General features: G+C 34.9%; 1 pseudogene; it reads left to right on the forward strand.

The window, feature by feature from the left end:
* The first annotated feature begins 5,376 nt into the window (after positions 1-5,376).
* LOC149253406 (aspartic proteinase PCS1-like) lies at positions 5,377-14,947 on the forward strand (annotated as a pseudogene).
* The last annotated feature ends 5,817 nt before the right edge of the window (positions 14,948-20,764 follow it).

Here is a 20,764-nt window from a genome sequence, read left to right on the forward strand (position 1 = left end):
AACGAATAAGATAGTAAAGGTCCAAAGACAAGGTAATACAAACATAATGGACAAAGAAACCACCAATGGAATACACTTCTTCCTAGTGTAGTCGCCAATTTTTTATGTAGCATCTACGACTATAGACAAAACTATGTTCCCTAGGCCTAGTGGACTGACTTAGACAAACAAAAAGACAAAGGGACTAATTTTTTCCTTAAATTAAGTAGATAACAGGGTGAAGCTAACCTAGAATCTATCATATGATTCCCTCCTTCCTTGGCTTGAATGCTCCAATCCTATCTTTCATCACTATTATTAGAACTTGCACAGTCAGATAAAAAATCCTACGATCCACAAAATCTATGTAGCATCATCTAATCACTTTATTCAATAGATCAATATGGTATTGAAATATATGAAACCATAACATCATATCTAGGAAAACAAAGAACTCTTTGCATTAATAGAAATGGAGTGAGTTACAACAAAAATAGGTGTTGATCCTATAAAAGAGCTCCTCCAAGCTGACTTGTCCTTTCCTTGTCAAAAAGTACACCTCAAATCACCCTAATGCATGGAAATATATCTCTCACAACAACAACATAAGGGTAGAATCACTCTCCAAAATCCAACCCCTTGCCTATGGATGGCAGTAAATATATAGGTAAAGGAGGTAGTTCATGAATTCTTATCCTTTTACCAATCTGGGATTGAGATCCACTCTTGGTTGGAGGATGCACTTAAGGGATAAGGTATGAAAAATACAAGGTAGGAAAGGATAGAATTCGAGACTTTTATCTGAGGTAAATGGTTACAACATATCCTATAAGCTTCTGGAAGAAGAGGCTTTAGGATTATCTCTCTTTCTCCCAAATTTCTAGAATCAATGCACCCCCAACACTAAGCAACCTATAGGTGATTAACACAGGTGCAGAGTGTAGCAACCTGGTAGTCAACCCTATCCAGTAGGACGCCACGAAGTGTTGGTCCATAAAATGGATGAAACAATGTGCGTTTAGGCAGAAACTGAGGGATTAAAATGAGTCATGCTTAAGGCTTTGTGAAAGGATGATAAGAAGGAGGTCAAAGGAAGTTGATTGATCCAATTGAAGGCTTATTGAATAGATGTGACAAAATGGCCTATAAAATTTATATTAAAAATGGGCATCTTATATCAAAGTGCATGCACCTAACCTGCTACTTAGTATCAATTACGAAGGCTCTAAAGATGAGGAGAAGATGTATGCTTGCCTACCAAATTTCAATGGAACATACAACATTTTAGAATTCAGTATTTACTTTCAGAAAAAAAAAACTATTTATTTTCATGTTCCAAGACCTATTTAATTTTATTATGTTTTACTATTTATATACCTTAATGTGTTGGTGCAAAGGGTTTACTATTTGTTATGTTTTTAATCAATTTTGAAATGCCAACATTTTTCAATACCATTTTCAGTGCTCATGTGTAATGAATTGTGGCATTTATGTCAGTACATGATTTTAATTACTTAAAAAATGCCTCTGATTTTGTTTGATTCTGAATGAATATTTGATAATTGTATTTAAGATTCCTTATCAAAATTTTACAATTTTCATCTTTTCATAATACAAAAAATAAAAAATTGTAGATTTAATCATTGCTAGTTGATAATTGCAATACAATACTCAAATGTAGGAAAACATGCTCTCTTTTATGACATAGAAATTGTTATTTATTTAATTTAAATTATGTGTGTATAGATATTCAATAAAATACAAAAAAAACTGGTTGGATAGAATCAAAACCCGAAAATATGTTTGAAGTTTTTATTTAAATCTTTAGCCAAAACTTATGTGTTTAATCTTTTGAATTCAATTCCAATTAGGAATTTAAATTTCATTATATTATGCGTGGTGTTGTGCTTATCTAAATCCTTTAATTTCTAGTATTTAGATTGATTCAATCATTGGTTAAATGTGCATCTGTAGTTGATATTGGTACATGCATAATGTACATGACTTTGGAGCAAGTGTTTGATCAATAGAATCTCAAGAAAATATCTTTCATTTTTGTATTGCAGATATATATGTTAATATCAAATATCACAAATTCATTGTATTACAAAATATTTTTCCTCTATATGTCGATATGCATATGGGAGTAATAAGTTTATAACATAAGCTTGTGAATCATTGATACATTGCTCTTGTTTAATGTTTCTCGTATCCAGGTGTTGTTTTAAGCAATTAGTAGTGGTATTCTCATTGCAAATGAAAAAATTATAAAAAACTTGTACAATTGTTTTTCTCATATTAGACATATCAAAACATGGTGCAAGTGTACAAATAGACTAAAAAAAATAGTCAAGACTAAAAAAAATAGTCATCACATTCATTGATATTTTTTCCATAGATCTACAAGCCTTGTTCAAGTAAGATTTGCTTAATTGACAATATGTCAAAGTGTAGAAGTGAGAATTGGTCTCCACATTTGCATGGGCTAGTTGTTTTAGTTATCGAAGCTAGAATATTTATTGTGCTACATAAAATTAGTGGCCCAAAATTTCCACATACAAAATTTTGATTATCTTGTAAAAAATTATATTCATGGCCATCAATGGCTGGATTGAACTGTAGATCTTAGTTTAATGTTAGTTTAAAATAGATAGTGGGACTTTTGTTACAGGTGTTATTCAACCATACCAAACGAAAATAAAAAAATGGAACTTTGATCAAACACATACTGGCTTGTTGCAAGAGGATTTTTTCCACCTGTCAAGAATTCCTTATGTAAATTGGATGCAAGCATATTAATTGTTGTAGTCATAATTGTGTCTTGATCACTCTCCACATTGGTAATGCTTATAATATAAAAGACTCATATATTTCTTGTTAAGATGTTTATCATTGTATATGGCATATTAAAGTTACTATTATTTTGAGCATTGTTGTACATATTTCCTCAACAAGATACATTCCACTAGTTTTTGTTGCACTATTATTTCTTGTTATGTATGTGTGTCATTATGTCCATGAAAACTGGTATGCCTATAAGATGAAACACAACGTGACTTCAGATTCCACGTTGAATCTCAGTTGCACACTGAGTGTGCTCGGAGTCCGACTAGAAGAGTTATTATACACAAAGCTAGCATAAGGGGTTGCCCAAATACTTGCACATTTTTTCAAAAACTTCTCTTTCAATTACTATGTTATTCTATTCATTTGTCTCAAGTATTTAGCTTTGAATAAAACTGTAACTAGAGAACTCATAGTTATCAGATTGTTGTTCTAACAAAATAGATATTTTCAGAACATATTTTATTTCTCCATCTTGAGTAGTGTTCATGAAAATTGTTTTTCTAGAAACTGAATACAAGGACAAACAAAAAACAATGTGCATTTGATCCGAGTTGACTCAACTCCCATATTTAACCAAAATCTTTTACTTCCGTGATGTTGTTAGAATTGCATTTAAAAGAGCATAAAGGAACATAGATGCATGTTGTAAAGATGAGGGAACATGACAAGAATCAACAACATAAAACACAAGACATTGATAACGGAGTTTGTCTACGAAGGACTACGTCTCCGGGCCCCCGTGTCAAGATGGTGTAGGCCGCTGCATTAAGTGCTAGAAAGAGTGATGTTGTACATTCATGTGTTTTCTCTATCATGCAAGGAATATTCCCTCACGCAGGAGTTGCTCCACGAGATGTTTCACTCCAGGAACTCTCATTCACAAAAGGACTCCTATCAACATGACATAATTTCACGTATGATAATAATGAGAATCCCACCAATATGGCATAAAAGGGATCTCAATTTAAACATACATGGCGACACATGAGTATCCCGTCAACATGGAGACAAAGGGATCTCAATTAAAACATGACAATAAGTGCATCTCACATAAAGAACAAAACAAGATCCCACATCAAACATCAAACAAGGATCTATACAGCACAATGCATCTCAAGCAAAGAGACAAAGAAACACATGATCACACTGCATATACCTCACATTAAGGAGTTATGTGAAGAAAAGGATGATAAACTGCTAGATCCGCTGTACTATCAAGCTTGTGGCATCGAATATCATGGAAATGACTGCTCGCATGTTGAATGTTAACACCTGCACTCCAGTTTGAAAAGTGGCCAAAAAATGGAATGATCAAATGGAAAATCTGATTACATCATCAAATTCGTGGCGTCGAATGGTGTAAAATCGACTATCAAATTTTTGAATTCTGATGAAGTGAAAATTTGGAGCTACAGAAATCTTTTAGATTCCCCCTAGATTCCTCAAAGATTCCCTCTTACGGGTCATCTGAATATCCGCTGCTCAAATCAGAAAATTGATATCACCATTGAGATCCTTGTGAAATTCTGGGAAGAATGAGTATAAAGTTGGCTCCATTCTGAATCTCGGAAATTTTAGCCTCTAACGAATCTGGAAGATTCCCTTAAGATTCTCGAAGATTCTCCTCTGCTGGGAATCTACAAATTCGCTACTCAAAAGATGAATCCGACCTCGCCATTTCATTCTTTATAAAAATTTGAGAAAAAATATTGCAAACTTGATTACATTCTGACACAGAAAAATTACTTCCCAAAAAATTTTCAGCGTCAAAAGAATATTCTCGCCCTGAAAAGCATATCAAGGTTCCGCCTCTTGGAACTATTTCATGGTTCCGCTCTGGTCCGCTCCCTGAACTCAACCTCCGAGTTCCTCCGAGCCGCCTTCGCTCGGCTATCATCCATTGTCCTGCGGTCGGATGGCATGAATTGGTTCATAAACTGTTTGTCAGCGGATAGAACAACACGATCGTTTGGCCTGTTGGCAAGGTTTAAAATTAGGGTGAGGAACCACCCGGTGTCCAACCCTGTTGTTTCCCGAATTACATGGCGCATTGTGTCTTTTTTGGTTGTGGTTTTAAACCACCAATAGTTAAGTATACGCGCCCAACAATTATGGCATATACACTATGTTAATTTTTTGGGGCCATTTGATAACCATGTGATATATGGTTATAACAACCATACACAAAAAGATTTTAAATTTTTTGTTTATATTAATACAATCATATTCGTTTGAAACAGTTTATGGTTGTAATATGTTAAGGTTTGGTTGTTATAATATAACAAACCCACTCATATAACCTCATTTAAATATTTCGTTGGTTTAATGGTAACCATTTTCCATAAACCACCACATTTTAAAATTCCTTTAATTTTTGTTTTATAATGCCCATTTAATAACCATGATATTTCATATGGTTATAACCATATTTTGATATTTTAAAAATGATTTTTTGGTTTTATATGGATTTTGTTTTTATGAGGGCATTTTAATATTATTTTTTTGTCTTTTTGCAAGGAAAATAAATCAATGACTAGGGACCAAGTGTTAATGGCTGATGGGATGCCATGTGAGTCTTACTCGCTCTTTGGGATGCCATGTGGTGCATTGTGGGCCCCGCTTTTTCCCTTGTCATGTCAAACTTTGAAGAGCTCTATCTCCCTCATACGAGCTCGGATTTGAGTGTTGTTCTCACCGTTAGAATCAGGGCGATAAGAAATTCGATTTCGTGCTAGTTTAGGAGCAATATGACCACTTTTAATTTTGAACCTTTCTGAGTCCTCTAGGACTTCTGCATGTGTCTGGAGCCACCTAGATTAGCATTGCTTTTCCACTTGACATTTGTTGTATATTTAGCAGTGTTTCCAAGTCTGCAAAGAACTTCAATTTTGTTAGCTCGACAAGATGTACTATTTTTTCCGAATTTGTTTAAATGCAATTGTAATGGAGCAATCCATTTTTGTCATATAAGAACTGTAATATGTTGTTGAATGGTAGGGATCTAAAATAGATTGAGCATCTGTGTTTCCTTGCTACACAATGTTCTTGTATTCAACTGTCTCAAGTGATTTTCTATGAATACAATTGTAACTAGATATAAATGTATTGCTAAATATAAATGTAAACAAAAACACACAGGAAATGTAGGCCCTTAAGAATTAGTTACTGAAATTATAGAAGACTTTATAGTGTCACATAGCATATATAATTATGATATCAATAACTGAGTTGTGAGTCAAGAAAATAATTTCCAGTGTGGACATAGTAAACTCTTTTCACAGCCTGTTGGATAGAGGCCAATCCAATATTCCATATTTCTTTATTTTGTAATCTTTTGGTATGAAACTTATAATCTAAATATTCACCAAATAATTTGGATTCTCGTTGTCATGTTTACAACAAGATTCTTTTCCCTTTGTCTGGAGACTTAAGTCACAAGTCAGATATGGAAAAAATTTGTAAAAAAAAATAGAAGCTCCCAACTACCCAACCTTCCGACCACATGACTAGGAACTCCAGCTGACCAAGAGTTTTTTTATAAATATTCGGGTTGACCTACAGACCTCGACATTGTCGGGCTGTGAAACTACCCAACCTACTGAGCTCACCCGACTATGGTCTAGTTCAAGTCATGATAGAATAAATGAATCAAAACAAAAAAATTCCTAAATGTTCCACCTCCCGACTATACGATCTACCCACAAAAAAATAAAAAACATGACAATATTGACAGTAATCTTATACTTTTCGTGCTTTTAGATTCAGTTACTGGAAGTCTAGTCTCAATTATTTATTTTTTGCAATTTTTTCTTTTGTTCATCACAAAATGCATAAAAACAAAATCCTCATTTTTTTTTTTTTTTTAAATTAAGTTTGAAGTCAAATCCATAAATATTTTGTAAAAAAGAAATGCAACCTTCTGACTACCCGACCTTTTGATCACCCGACTAGTAGCACAGAGTGACTACAATTTTTTTTATAAATAATCAACTTGACTTCTGACTTAAACATTCCTGACTGTCAAAATACCCAACCTCCTGACTTCAATAATGCCCGATTGTGAAACTATCGACCTAATGAACCCACCCGACTATCAAACAACCTGACCTTCCAACCACGCAACTTGGAACACCGAGTAACTATGATTCTTTTTATAAATAATCGACCCGACCTCCTGACCTCAGCATTGCCCGACTATCAAACTACCAAACTTCATGATCTCAACATTTACCAATTGTCAAACTACCCGACTATGGTATAGTTGGGCTCATGATAGGAAAATTGTCATAAAACAGAAAACACCCAACTGTCCAACCTCCCCACTGTACATTTGGCCCAATATTAAGTCACAAATCAGATCCAGAAATATTTTGAAAAAAAATGTAACCACGTGACTATCAACTCAGGGAGACTACAAAAAAATATGACCCGACCTCTCAAGCTTGCACTAAATGGCTTTTGGCACTAATTTTCTTATGCTATTATGAAACTATTACTCCGTCCTCCAAACTCTCCATTACCCACCTTGTTGCTTGAACCCTCTAGATAATCCATGTGCAATGTCCAATCGTACAATAGGAGAATTACGCTGCCCCAATCATAAGTTTTCCCACCAATTTCCCTAACTGCAACAGGATAAACCTTATCCAATTATTTCTATGAATTCAACATTTTCCCCTTTGCTTGAAACTGAACATCATTTCTTATTTTTCAAGAAGGGTTATGTCATGTCCCTTTGGCTTTGCACCATGCATAGCCTTTTGTCGACATTTCTGCACTGTCTTCAAAGACCAGGTATGCTACTGCATGAACTACCTCCAGGTCATCCACTCGATTGTGTGCTACTCTCAATAATTCATTCCACTTGTAGATCTGAACGAACAACTCGCCACTCTATCGAAGTCATACTAAGACGTTCCATGATGTTACCCCTTCTGAGCTTGGGTGATAGCTACATTGACAAATTACTATCTCGTGGCACTTTTTTTCCTTCGAGTATGGAATTCCTCACATGATGGCATAGGCTATCCTGCAGTTATTATCTGACAGAAGCTTGGAACCAGTTTACATCGAGATTCCACCTCACCTACTACACACCAACTATTCTAGAATGCTCACAAACTCTCTCAGCAGCTCCTCAAGATTGCTCATGAGTAACTCAAGCATTTGACTATTGACAGGGACTTGTGATCCTCATTGCCAAGTTCCCTGTGGTGGGAATGGAGGCCCATGCACAATAAAGGCTAAATCTTATAGGAGCACTACAACAAGACATAACCGGTCGGAATACATTTGTTTGATCTTTCATATATTGTTTTCCTGTCAGAATAATATTTTTTAAACATATATCATTATGTACACATTGACCTTCTCTGTCAAACAAAGCGTCTCTGGTACAAATTTTTACATTAATACAAAGAGTCTCATAACCGAGTTCTTCTAACTGATCTTGTTTTTCAATTTGAATATATTGTTGAGGTCCTTAACTTCATTTATTAAATTATTTATGATATCATTAAGAAATTAGGAAAAACTGTTATGGGACTCTTCTTTAATCTGAACTTCATACATTATGTAATTACTATTATTTACTATATTAAGTTATTTACTTTTTCATAGAAGCATATGAGACATGTGCCCATGCATAATCATAACCACAATCAATATACAAATTAGGAAAATAGCAGTTCATAGTTGCATTGGAGATAGATTCAAAACAACACATATTGCACTTGCTATTTATCCATATCTATTACAATTACAATGCAACATAACCAATTAATTGGAAATTATAATCATACAAGATTTATCTTTTTTGTGGTAAAACTGAATCTAGCCCTCTGTCCACATCATCTCGTCCAAATGCCTCTCTTTATTTTCCTCCCTTACTATTGCATCCTTGCTCTTGTAGTGAGTCCACAAATTTTGTTCCCTTTTGGTCCTTGTATTATTTCAAACAAACATGGGCATGAATATTTTCCTAAGACCATTTAATTTCATGAACCATCCCCTTTACCTCATGGACCACTAAGTCTTTAATAGTCTATCGTTAAGTTCAGGTTTCTTCTTTGCACAATAAATTGTATCATCCCTACCAGAAATTTTCCATTCCTAGCTCTACAATCCATGTACTCAGACTCATTCACCTTTTTGTTTTGTTATTCCAAATATTACAACATATGTACATCATTTTTATAATGCACCTCATGCTAAACTTTCAGTGACACTATGACATAGACAATAAAACTCTTGAAAACTAATAACCAACAAATAATCTTTTCTACTATCTTATTCTTCTTTGTTGATCTGATGCAAAATGAAGCAAATGTCAAACTGCTCTAACTATTTTTTTTTTTTTGAAAATAAATTATCTATTAAACTAATAAGTGTAAATATCAGTACACAATTAAACCAAAAAAACAACACAAATGTCATTTTGTAAAAATATAGCTAAAAGTAATTCTTGCAAAAAAATTGTTTCCCCATTCCATGTAAATAAATACCAATAAAAATAGAATTAGCCTCGGAAAAAAAAAAGAAAAAAAAAAATTAAAAATTAAAAATAAATAAATAAATAAATAAAATAAAATAAAAAAATGTTATTATCAAAACCTCATGTTTTTCTTCAATTAAAGACAATCTATAAAATCACAATTAGAAATAAAGATTCAATACTTTGAAATTAGAAACAAAAATGGAATAGTTTGGTATTAGTTTCAAAAGTCGTAGTCTAAAAATTATGTTTTTTTGCCCTGAAAGTTATGGAAATTCTGGTTATATTTTGAAAAAACACTGCATCTATAAAAAAAAAAAAAAAATTGAAATTTTTTATTTATTTTTATTTATTTATTTATTTTTCAGCAATTAGTTAGGCCTAAACTTTCCTTGTATATATGAACTAGAGCTATAAGTTCATCTTCTTCTTCACATAGAACATCATAACTAAATGAACTAAAAACTACATGCACATGAATCATGTATAGAAATAAACAGTGACATGCCACCACCTCGCTCTTGTTTAAAAGATGTACATGTAAATTTTTAAAAATACCCAATCTTATTTTATCTTAAAGTTTAAAAAAATTTACTTATCAATATCAAAAGATAGGATTATTAGATTGAAATTTAATTCAATTGATGTTAAATACAATATCTACCAGCTATTTCAATCACTAAAATTACCTTTATTTTAAGTTTTAAATGCACTACCTTATCCAGATTAATAAAATCAACTTTATTCAAATTAATACTCATTTGGCATAAGATGGTTGAAATGCAATGTTATTGTTGTTAGATCTAAGACTTTTGTGATCCATAATTTAGAAAACAGTCTTTCGGATTAATTACATTGTAAGGATTGGGTCGACTTTTCGAACCAACTAATGTGGTTCATCCTTAGACATTAATTGGTTCAAAACATCGACCCAATCCTTACAATGTGATTAATCTGAAAGAGTATTTTCTGAGCCTTATTGTTGTTTGCAAAATGATAGATCATAAATATGATGGCCAACTAAATTACAATTAATTAATTTTAAATTAAATGTCATTATTTAATATTTTAAGCATCCTTTGGCATAACATTAATCCGAAAGAGTGTTCTTTGAGCCTTATTGTTGTTTGCAAAATGATAGATCATAAATATGATGGCCAACCAAATTACAATTAATTAATTTTAAATTAAATGTCAACATTTAATATTTTAAGCTTCATTTGGCATAATATGGTTGAACTGCAGCCTTATTTTTGTTTGCATGATGATAAATCATAGATATGATAGCCAACCAAATTACAATTAATTACGTCGTAAGGCGTTCCCCTCTGAAATCAACTCCCCCAGCTGCCTTTTTGTCATAATCTTGACTGTCAGATCTATTGTTAGACGATTAAATGTTTTTCCACCATTAGATGTTACTAACTGTAAATTCAACTAAATCATGATTTGCACTATTATAACCATAGTCCCATTTCTGTTCCCATGGCTCCGTTGGGTGCATCTAGCCCTAAGCCTGTTCATTTTTTTCCTTTAATCTAGCTAATTCTTTGTTTCTTGTCTTGCTTGTAAGGCTTCCAGTTGTTCTGCAATTCAAGGGCTTCAACACCCAAGAAGGCACTTGAATCCTTCGGTACAGGTAATGTGTTCTGAACCCTTTACCATTTGCCAAAAGGTCCTCCCGTTACCTTTGAATATATACATAATTATTCTATTGCTAAGTCTTTCCTTGTGTTCAGTTGCAGGGTTATTTCCATGTTCAACGGGAATTACCGAGGGCAACCCACCTCAGAAATAAGAAATGGTGGTCGATACAGGCAGCGAGCTGTCATGGCTGGAATGCAATCCCTTATCGGCTCCTGGTTCCACTTTTAACCCCATTCTCTCCACCTCTTACCAACCTATCCCCTGCAGCTCATCCGTCTGCACAAAAGAGACCAACAATTTTCGAGTTCCCACAACCTGTAACAGCAACCGCCTCTGCTAACACTACTACTCTTATGTCGGGACCTTTGCAGACAGGTCCTCAGTTCTAATATTGTGAACCTCAGTCTAATCCATGTCTCCCCTGTTATTAAAATCCCCAATTTCATCTTCGAGTGCGTGCCATTACTCGTACCCGACACCCCGAGTCTCATCTGTCTGAGCCAAGGCTCTCTGTCATTCATTCCCTACTGCATTCCAGACCATGTTCTTTACCCACAATCCACAGGCATTCTCCTGTTCGGACACTCCCCATTTTCCAAATATCTCCATTACACACCCCTGTATACCCAATCCATTCCTCTGCCCTATTTCAACAGAGTGGCCTACACTATCAAGCTCTATGACATCATGGTTGGACGAAGGTTTCTCTCAATCCTGCCAACTGTCTTCTTGCCGGAAAACATGGGTGCCGGGCAAACCATGGTGGACTCTGGCATGCAATTCAGTTTTCTTTTGGACGCTTACACGCCCCTCAGGTAGGCATTTATTGTGTATCACTGAGGGACCTTGAATTCGGTTGAAGTGAATTTTCCAAATTTTCGAGAAACAATGGATGGTTGTTGCTTCGTTCATCCTGCGGGTGGCTCTCAGTCATTCATTTCCTACTGCATTCTAAACCATGTTCTTTACCGACAATCTGCAGGCATTCTCCTATTCGGAGACAGCCCATTTTCCAAATATCTCCATTACACGCCCCTGTATACCCAATCCATTCCTTTGCCCTATTTCAACAAAGTGGCCTACGCTGTCAAGCTCTATGACATCATGGTTGGACAATAGTTTCTCTCAATCCCGCCAACTGTCTTCTTGTCAGACAACATGGGCGCCAGGCAGACCATGGTGGACTTTGGCACGCAGTTCAGTTTTCTTTTGGATGCTTACACGCCCCTCAGGCAGGCATTTCTTGCGCATAACCGAGGGACCTTGAATCCGGTTCAGGTGAAAATTCCAAATTTTCAAGGACCAATAGATCACTATTGCTTCACTCATCCTGCGAGTGCGCCATTTCCAGATGTTAGATCTCTACTTCGTTCATCGTGCAAGTTCTCTCCCATATATTATCTCAAAATTCACAACTCGAAAGCTATATACATCACTTTCCTTTGTCAAACTGTGCGTAGTGGCAAATCTGTTCAAAGCAACGACCCTATGAATATCAAAGAATCCATTTTATCTTTTGATTTTCAGTTCTAGATAAATTAAATGAAAAAATAGAGAGAAAAATTGAATGGGAAATGTTTAATACTAGGGATCAAGGTATCCAAATGTGCCCTTCACATTTGTTGAGACATGGGTTGCTTCGCTTGAGGGGCCAAACCTAGACAGCCCAAAGTCTGATAGTTTTGCTTCCATCTGTTCACTTAAAAGAATATTAGTAGTTTTGATATCTCCGTGAAGTGAGAACCCTATGGTGATTAAATAAAATACTTACTCTACTCAGAACCCTTCCCAATGGAGTTGCGTCAAAGAATGCCATTGGTGCTCGGAATAAAGAAGACAGAAGCTCACAAAAGAAAGACTTTGATGCCTCAAGCCCCAAAATAACACAAAATAGTTTCTGAATGAATAAGAAGAATATAGATGTGAACCCAATGGCTGAGTACACTATTATTAAACATAATACACTGACGTGAGGACTTTGCACCTTTGCAGCCATCCAAATATTTCCTGAAATCTACCCAATAAAAAATATAAGATGACCAAGACCAGCACAAGAACAGTATAAGAAACCTTTATTCTGTTTGAAATAGTTAATATATGGCTTCAAACCAGTGTCCCTAATGTCCTTCTCTTCCCTTTTAACTAGTTGATCCCCTTAGGAGCTCTATTTGAAATCAATCGTTCTTTCTGTGATATGCTCCTTTGAATTTCTCTCTCTTCATTGATGGGTTCATATTTTGTGGATGGCATTGTCACTGTTGATTCATTGGAACCAAAATTATTCCTGTGTGCATTCACAAGCTCCCTAAATGCCTCACTTGAGACCAACAGTTCTTGATATTGCCCTGCTTGATGAATCTCTCCATCCACCATCAACTGCAAAAGAGAGACTTTAGTGTAGAAATTCAAAGAAAACTTGCCAAAACTACGAGCATTAGATATGTTAAAATTACAGAAATTATAATTATGTGGCATCTGTTAGAAAACTTCGTCAAAAAGTTGTATACAAGCAAACAAACAACATCCACATGACTAGGACAACTGTTTACTAACCACCATAATAGCATCAAATGTCGGGAGAAAATCAACTTGGTGTGTTACAAGGATCACTATCTTGTTTGACAGTGCTCCCATTATGTATTCCTACACATCAAAATCCGTGATTAATAAGAACTGAGGAAGCTAAGGAAAATGAAAATCATTGTTGTAGAAAGGTGCAACGTACAAATTAGTACTAGCTACATATTAACTGTAAAACCCTTATATCAAAAGGAAATCACCATATTAACCTTAAACAAGCTAGTAGCAGTATGAGCATCAACAGCACTGAAAGGATCATCCAAAAGATAAATATCAGAATCTTGATATAAGGCACGAGAAAGTTGTATTCGTTGCTTCTAGCCATTGTTGAGATTGACACCTCTTTCTCCTATTTCAGTCAGATCTCCAAAGGGAAGATTCTGGAGGTCTTTATCCAGTGAAGACTTGAGGATAACTTCCTGATATTTTTTCTCATCCATGGAACGCCCAAATAATATGTTGTTTCGTACTGTTCCAGTTTGAATCCATGCAGTTTAAGAAACATGTGCGACGGTGCCATAGACTTGCAACTACAGTGGCAGGGTTAAAAACGTTAAGAAATAGAATCCATCAATTTAAACTATTGACAATGTTAAGGTAAAGGGGTAAATAATTCATACTCACACTGCCCCTCAACTTTGGTACTTCTCTCCGAGTATTGCAGCTAAAAGAATTGATTTTCCAGATCCAATTTCTCCACAAATTGCCAATTTTTGGCCATGCTTAACCTCTATATTTATGTTTCTCAATGTGGGCTTTGATGAATTGGAATCCCAACTTAGTGTTGCAGAACTGATAAGAAGAGAGAGGTTAGAATTCTGATGAAATACCATTACCCGCTCAACCACCCCATCCTGTAATTCGACAGCCTCTAGAAAGTTGATGATACGACTTAATGAGACATTGGCTTGAATGATAACATCAATTACATCGGGAATTAGTCGAATAGGTTCTTGAACGATGCACAAAGTGGCTATGAACGTGGAGATGTTGCTTGGAGTCAAAGGAATTTTAAGAAAATAGTAGGTTACAAACGTTGTAGTCCAAATCAAAACGGGAGATGACCAAAACAATAACTTATTGTAGGCTTTAATATGTTGAATTGCAGATAGCCATTTGAACTCTACCTTGTGCATCTTCTCAATACTTTCTTTGAAGCGTTCCTCCCATGCATGAAATTTCAATACTTTCATATGCACTAGCGCTTTTGTGGTAGCCCTTAACCGCTAATTCTGGGCTGACATGAGTTCAATTTGAAACTTATGCTGTAACTTTCCCATTGGAGGGTTACAGAGCATGGTAATGATGATAACTGTTGAGGCTGAAAGTGTGGACCATCCAATTACATGGAAGAGGATGCTTAAAGCCAATATGAGCTGGAGTACTATTTTCCAAGTCTGATGAAACTAGAAAGGAAATTCACCAATACGATAAGCATCTACTACCATATAATTCATGATTTCTCCAGTTGTATGCACCTGTTTAGCTTCATTGGACAACTTTAGTTGTTTCTAATAGATTGCTGCAATGAGTGAAGAGCGCATCTACAGACCAATCCATCTAGTGCCAAAATAACATTGCCTTTGAGATATGGACGCTGTGGTCTTGGCAATAAAGAGTGTTCCTACCAAAAAATTGCTTCATATTTGAATTACTGTCTACCTTTTGAAACTCCAATAAAGGCATTCAAAACAAGTGGTCCAGAAGACACAGTAAATACATTGAGAAAAGCATAGAACCCAGTGCCATATTTTTCCAGTGACAACAAACCAAAGCCCAGAAAACTGATCGAGTGGCAGATGGGTTTTTCTGCTTTTCGCCTCAACAGTTCTTCTGTAAATGTTGTATATATATTTTGTGCTTGATCATCTACACACACAAGGAAAATCATCTTCTTCTAGAGGTTGCTTCTTTCCTTTGGACAAAAGAGAATTCAACCACCAAAATTTCATCCTGCTGAAGAATCCTGCCTTGGCAAAAGGAGTCACATTGGAATTTAACTTCAACAGTATCCAATCTTCCTCGGAAACCCTCTGGCTGGAGTTGAGATATCCGATCTTCCTTTAGAGGCCCTATAAAGATAGTGAGATGACATTTTAAGTGAGATGATATTTTAAAGACTAATTCCAAAATGCAACAGTACTTGGTAGAAGATTGAAACGAGCTAGGGCTAGGGCTAGGGCTGTTGGTATGTATATATGATTTGTGTATTTTTTGATCATTCTCTATTGGTCTACATATTTTGTGAGTGATTTTAATATTTGTAAAAAATTTCTTCGATTGTTCTTACAGAGAGAAATCCTTTGAAAAAATCCACAAAAGGCCATGACTTATCATCACCTCAATGTAGAAAATTTAGTTATAACGAGGTCAAGGAAATAACTGGTGGCTTTGGAAGGCAAATTGGCAGAGGAGGATTTGGGCCTGTATTCTATGGCCGTCTGCAAAATGGGTTGGAGCTGGCTGTCAAAGTACTGTCAGAATCATCAAAACAAGGAGACAAGGAATTCTCAACAGAGGTATGTATGGCTGCTTAATTGATCAGCGTTTCACACTTTCCTATATAAACAACAATGGTTTTTGTAATTAAAGATAAAATATTTTTATCTCTAGAGAAACATTTCGGCATTTTTAAAAATAGATATGTGCAAAGGGCACTGCGACTCACTGAAAAGAAAGGTATAATACAGGTTACTATGCTTTCGAAAGTGCACCATAAAAATCTTGTGCCCTTTGTGGGATATTGTTGTGAAGGAGGAAATCAGATATTGATTTACCAGTATATGTCCAAGGGAAACTTGAGGGGAATTCTCCATGGTATGGGTCAAATCCTGGGCTATCTTGTCTTGTGTTTAATCTTGAAAAAAATTTCAATTTATCTATTTATATGTGTTGTCTTATTGTGCAGTGTATATATATATATATATATTCTTAACTATTATTTTCTTGCTGTACAGGGCCAAATGCTTTATAGCAGTTGGCTGACTAGAAAACAAGGCTTGACATTGCATTGAATGCATCTCAAGGTGTGTGTCTTTCCCTCTTGAAAAAACCATGAATTTAGACTTTGTCAATGTCTCTGTAAAAATAATAATCAGGATTGGAATTGATCCGAACTTAAACATGAACGCAACAAATTACAGAGATAACCATAAACACAGATATGCAGTGGAAATAATACTTCATTTCATTAATGTAAAATACTTAAATATTCTTACAAACAGTAATGTAAATAAACCAGCTAGGGCAATGGTAGCTTATCTCTGAGCAGAGATGTGGTGGCTACATGCCTCTGAGCTGTCTTACAATGAGGCTCAAGGGCCTTTTTATGATTGAACAATAAGAGAAAACCCTAAACAACCAAAACCCTAACCCGAGGAGATGTAACACCAAGAGTTTGTGGGCCCCGTTGGGGTGAGTTGGACAACCAACTTCCCGGGGTCACAAATTGGTCATATTATCTCCATTTGACGTGCATGATAGCCCATTGGAAAGATCTCTCTGAGGACTATGACAAAAAAGACGATTTTTTGATAGAAAAATCGCTGGGCCTCAAAATGGCTCTGGAAGTTTAGGACCCGAAAAACTGCTAAAAATAGTAAACTATGCTATAATTAAGGAAACTGAAAACTGAAAGAAGCACTAGTAGGGCTCCAAGTGGAATTAGCGGGTGGCCACCAATATCCACCTGGATCAGGAATACTTGCATAATGGTTGCAAACCTATCATAATTCACAGAGATATCAAAAATACTAATATTCTTTTAAGTGAACGGATGGAAGCAAAACTATCAGACTTTGGGCTGTCTAGGTTTGGCCCCTCAAGTGAAGCAACCCATGTCTCAACAGATGTGAAGGGCACATTCGGTTACCTTGATCCTGAGTATTACACATTTCCCATTAAATTTATCTGGAACTAAAAATCAAAAGAGAAAATGAATTCTTCGATATTAATAGGGCCATTGCTTTGAATAGATATGCCACTACGCACAATTTGACAGAGAAAAGTGATGTATATAGCTTTGGAGTTGTGACTTTTGAGATAATATCTGGGAGAGAACCAGTGGATACAAATGTTTCTGGCGAAAAAAGTGATATCGTCTTGTGGATAAGCTTCATTAATGCAACTATATTTGTATTTGTGGGTATGAAGTTATTGGAGCACTAGAATTCTAATGTTGTTGTGGATTTTGAATTTGTGTGCAGCGAAGATCGATGATTCGCGAAGGAAATATTGAAGGCATTTTAGATAAAAGGGTTGTGAAAGAGGTCAATATGAGCGCAATGTGGAAAGTAGTAGATTTGGAAATCTTTTTGTGACAAGTCCTTTCTCCATTAAAAAAAGCTCTAATCTTGATGATGGACGCCTTACATCCATATCTTTCTGGTAAAAAATATTAGCATTCCTTGTATGCGAAATGCCCCATAATATGTAGAATGGGAGAGATTTGAATACCTTGTTCTTTGCAAACCACTGTGACAGGAAAGCACTGATAGAGGACTAATTCTGAAATGCATTGAGATGAAGTATGTGAATGACCTTGTTCCAGAGGCCCTATAAAGATAGTGAGATGACATTTTAAGTGAGATGATATTTTAAGCAGGTTCAAAACTTTTGTAAAATTTTGGCTTTCCAATAGAGAAGTGATGTGCATTGTTGATGTATTATTGCTTTGCTGAAGATTAATACAGGTTTTTGGTGATTCTGGCTCACCTTAGTGGTATGTTCTTGCTATGTTGATTTCATATGTGTTTCCATTTTCCTCTTAGATTATATCATAAGTAGCTTTTGGATGTTTTTCTCATGAATGTATGGATTTGTTGAAGTCAAATATTGATGTATAACGCCTATATGGACATGGAAATTAAATCCTTAAAGTGCACACTATGTATCTTTGCATCTCATCCTCCATCTCTGCTTAATCTGCTTCACTTTGATTTTTGCTACATAGGATTCTTAAAGATATTCCTCCTTGTTGAACTCTTCTATCCCATATACTACAATGTCTTACTAAACTGCAGACCCAAGTGATGAAGGTCGCTATATATTTGCATTGATGTTTTAATGAGTTGATTTTTCATCTTATTTTTATGCGTTTCCTCCGGAAGAGGGTTCTGAATCACCTCTATTCTGTGAGAGATTTGAATACCTTGTTCTTTGCAAACCATTTTGAAACCACTGATAGAGGACTAATTCCAAAATGCAACAGTACCTAGTAGAAGATTGAAACGGGCTAGGGCTAGGGCTAGGGCCATTGGTATGTATATATGATTTGTGTCTTTTTTGATCATTCTCTATTGGTCTACATATTTTGTGAGTGATTTTAATATTTGTAACAACATTCTTCGATTGTTCTTGCAGAGAGAAATCCTTTGAAAAAAGCCACAAAAGGCCATGACTTATCATCACCTCAATGTAGAAAATTTAGTTATCACAAGGTCAAGGAAATAACTGGTGGCTTTGGAAGGCAAATTGACATAGGAGGATTTGGGCCTGTATTCTATGGCCGTCTGCAAATATTAATTCTTATTTTCAATGACCATTTACATCCATTATAATCTACTATTTGTAGTTTTATTATTGAAACTTAACAAACATCTTAGAAGATCAAGAGCCCATCTTTGTCACAAGCATTATACTATCTATAAGTTTCAGAGAATGTAAATCATTTAGCTTTATCTTCCACCTTTGCATGCAATTTTCTTTATTAATTCTTATTTTCAGTGACTATTTATTTTATGTCTTACGACATTTCCTTTGCAACATCTAGTACAAAAATGCATCAGAGCATATCATCAAATGTAAAAAAAAAAAAAACGTAGAATAACTTTATATTTACTGGAATGATTTGAACTCCATCGGCTAATAATCCTTACGTGCATGCGTGTCAATTTCACCACAGACATGGAATCTCTGTTCGTTTTCGCCTCCTAGAACAAATGACATTTTGTCTATTTGTGGCCTAGAGTTTCATCAATTGGAGGATGTCGTGCAAGCTTTACATTATTGGACCTTAGCAATAGGCGTTAGTATTAATAATGCATTTGTTGGTTTTGCTTCAACTACGCTGGAGGATGTGATTTGTGCCCGACAATGTTCAATCTCTCATAAATGCTTATAGCATGCGGAGGGATATAATCTTGATGTTCTAGTTATTATTACACGATAAGATCAATAAGATGACAGCTAATTAAATATATGGAAAATAATTTTAAAATATTTAAAAAATAATATATTTTAATTTTTAATATTAAATTATAGGAAATATGTAAAAATTTTAAATCAAAATTCAAACTAATATAGGTTTGACGGAAAGACCAATATGTTATAATCTGTTTGAAGTAAGGATAATAAGAAGGATATATACTGAATAAGATGTAAAAAACTGATCAAAAGGCTCACCACGGTTATTAATTTTAATTTTATTTATTTATTTAGTCATATTTTTTAATTTTTAAAAATCATTTTATTATAAATTATTTTTATAATATATATATATATATATAATTTTAATTAAAAATAATTTAACTTTATAATTTTATGATATATAATGTGTTTTCTAGATTTTTATAATTAAAAATAAATTTATTTTATAATTTTTCTTTTTAAAATAAAAAATAAATTTTAAAACTTAAAATATATTTAGGGGGTTTTAGTGGGGAGTTTGTTTATATTGGGGGATATATATTGAGGAAAAAATGACATATTATATTGAACATATAATAAGGGGGTAAAGTGTTTTATATTGCGAGGTATACGAAATGGAGCTCAAAATTAATGAAAAAATATAAAGGGGTATAAAAAATGTTAATAAAGAAATGAATACCCACAATATCTAGTGAAAGTAAGGTTTTTTTTTGATACTGCTGGTTAAGAGGATTGTGGATATTATTCTAGATTTTGGAGCTCTGCAATCTGACCTAGGGTTGACGTTAGGGTTGTATCGTTGGGTACCATGGTGGGATGAGCAGGGGGAAGTGTCGCTCCCTCCTACAGTCAAATAGTGGCAGATAGAAGCAAGGACGCTAGAACGCATCATTTCAAGAAACCTATGGAGATGGCATCAGAGGCTATTAACATGGAAAAACTGGGAAAAAACAGACCTCATGAACAGGAAGGGGATCAGCAGGAAGCCAGCAGGGAGAAGAGGACAGGGGGCAACAATTAGAAAACTTCTTCCATGAGCACAACTGGGGTTTGCAAACCCAAGTCGACCAT

Source organism: Pinus tabuliformis, chromosome 7 (genome assembly GCF_031772625.1).
Source record: "Pinus tabuliformis cultivar Carrire ecotype Pingquan chromosome 7, CPIR1, whole genome shotgun sequence".
NCBI lineage: Eukaryota > Viridiplantae > Streptophyta > Pinopsida > Pinales > Pinaceae > Pinus > Pinus tabuliformis.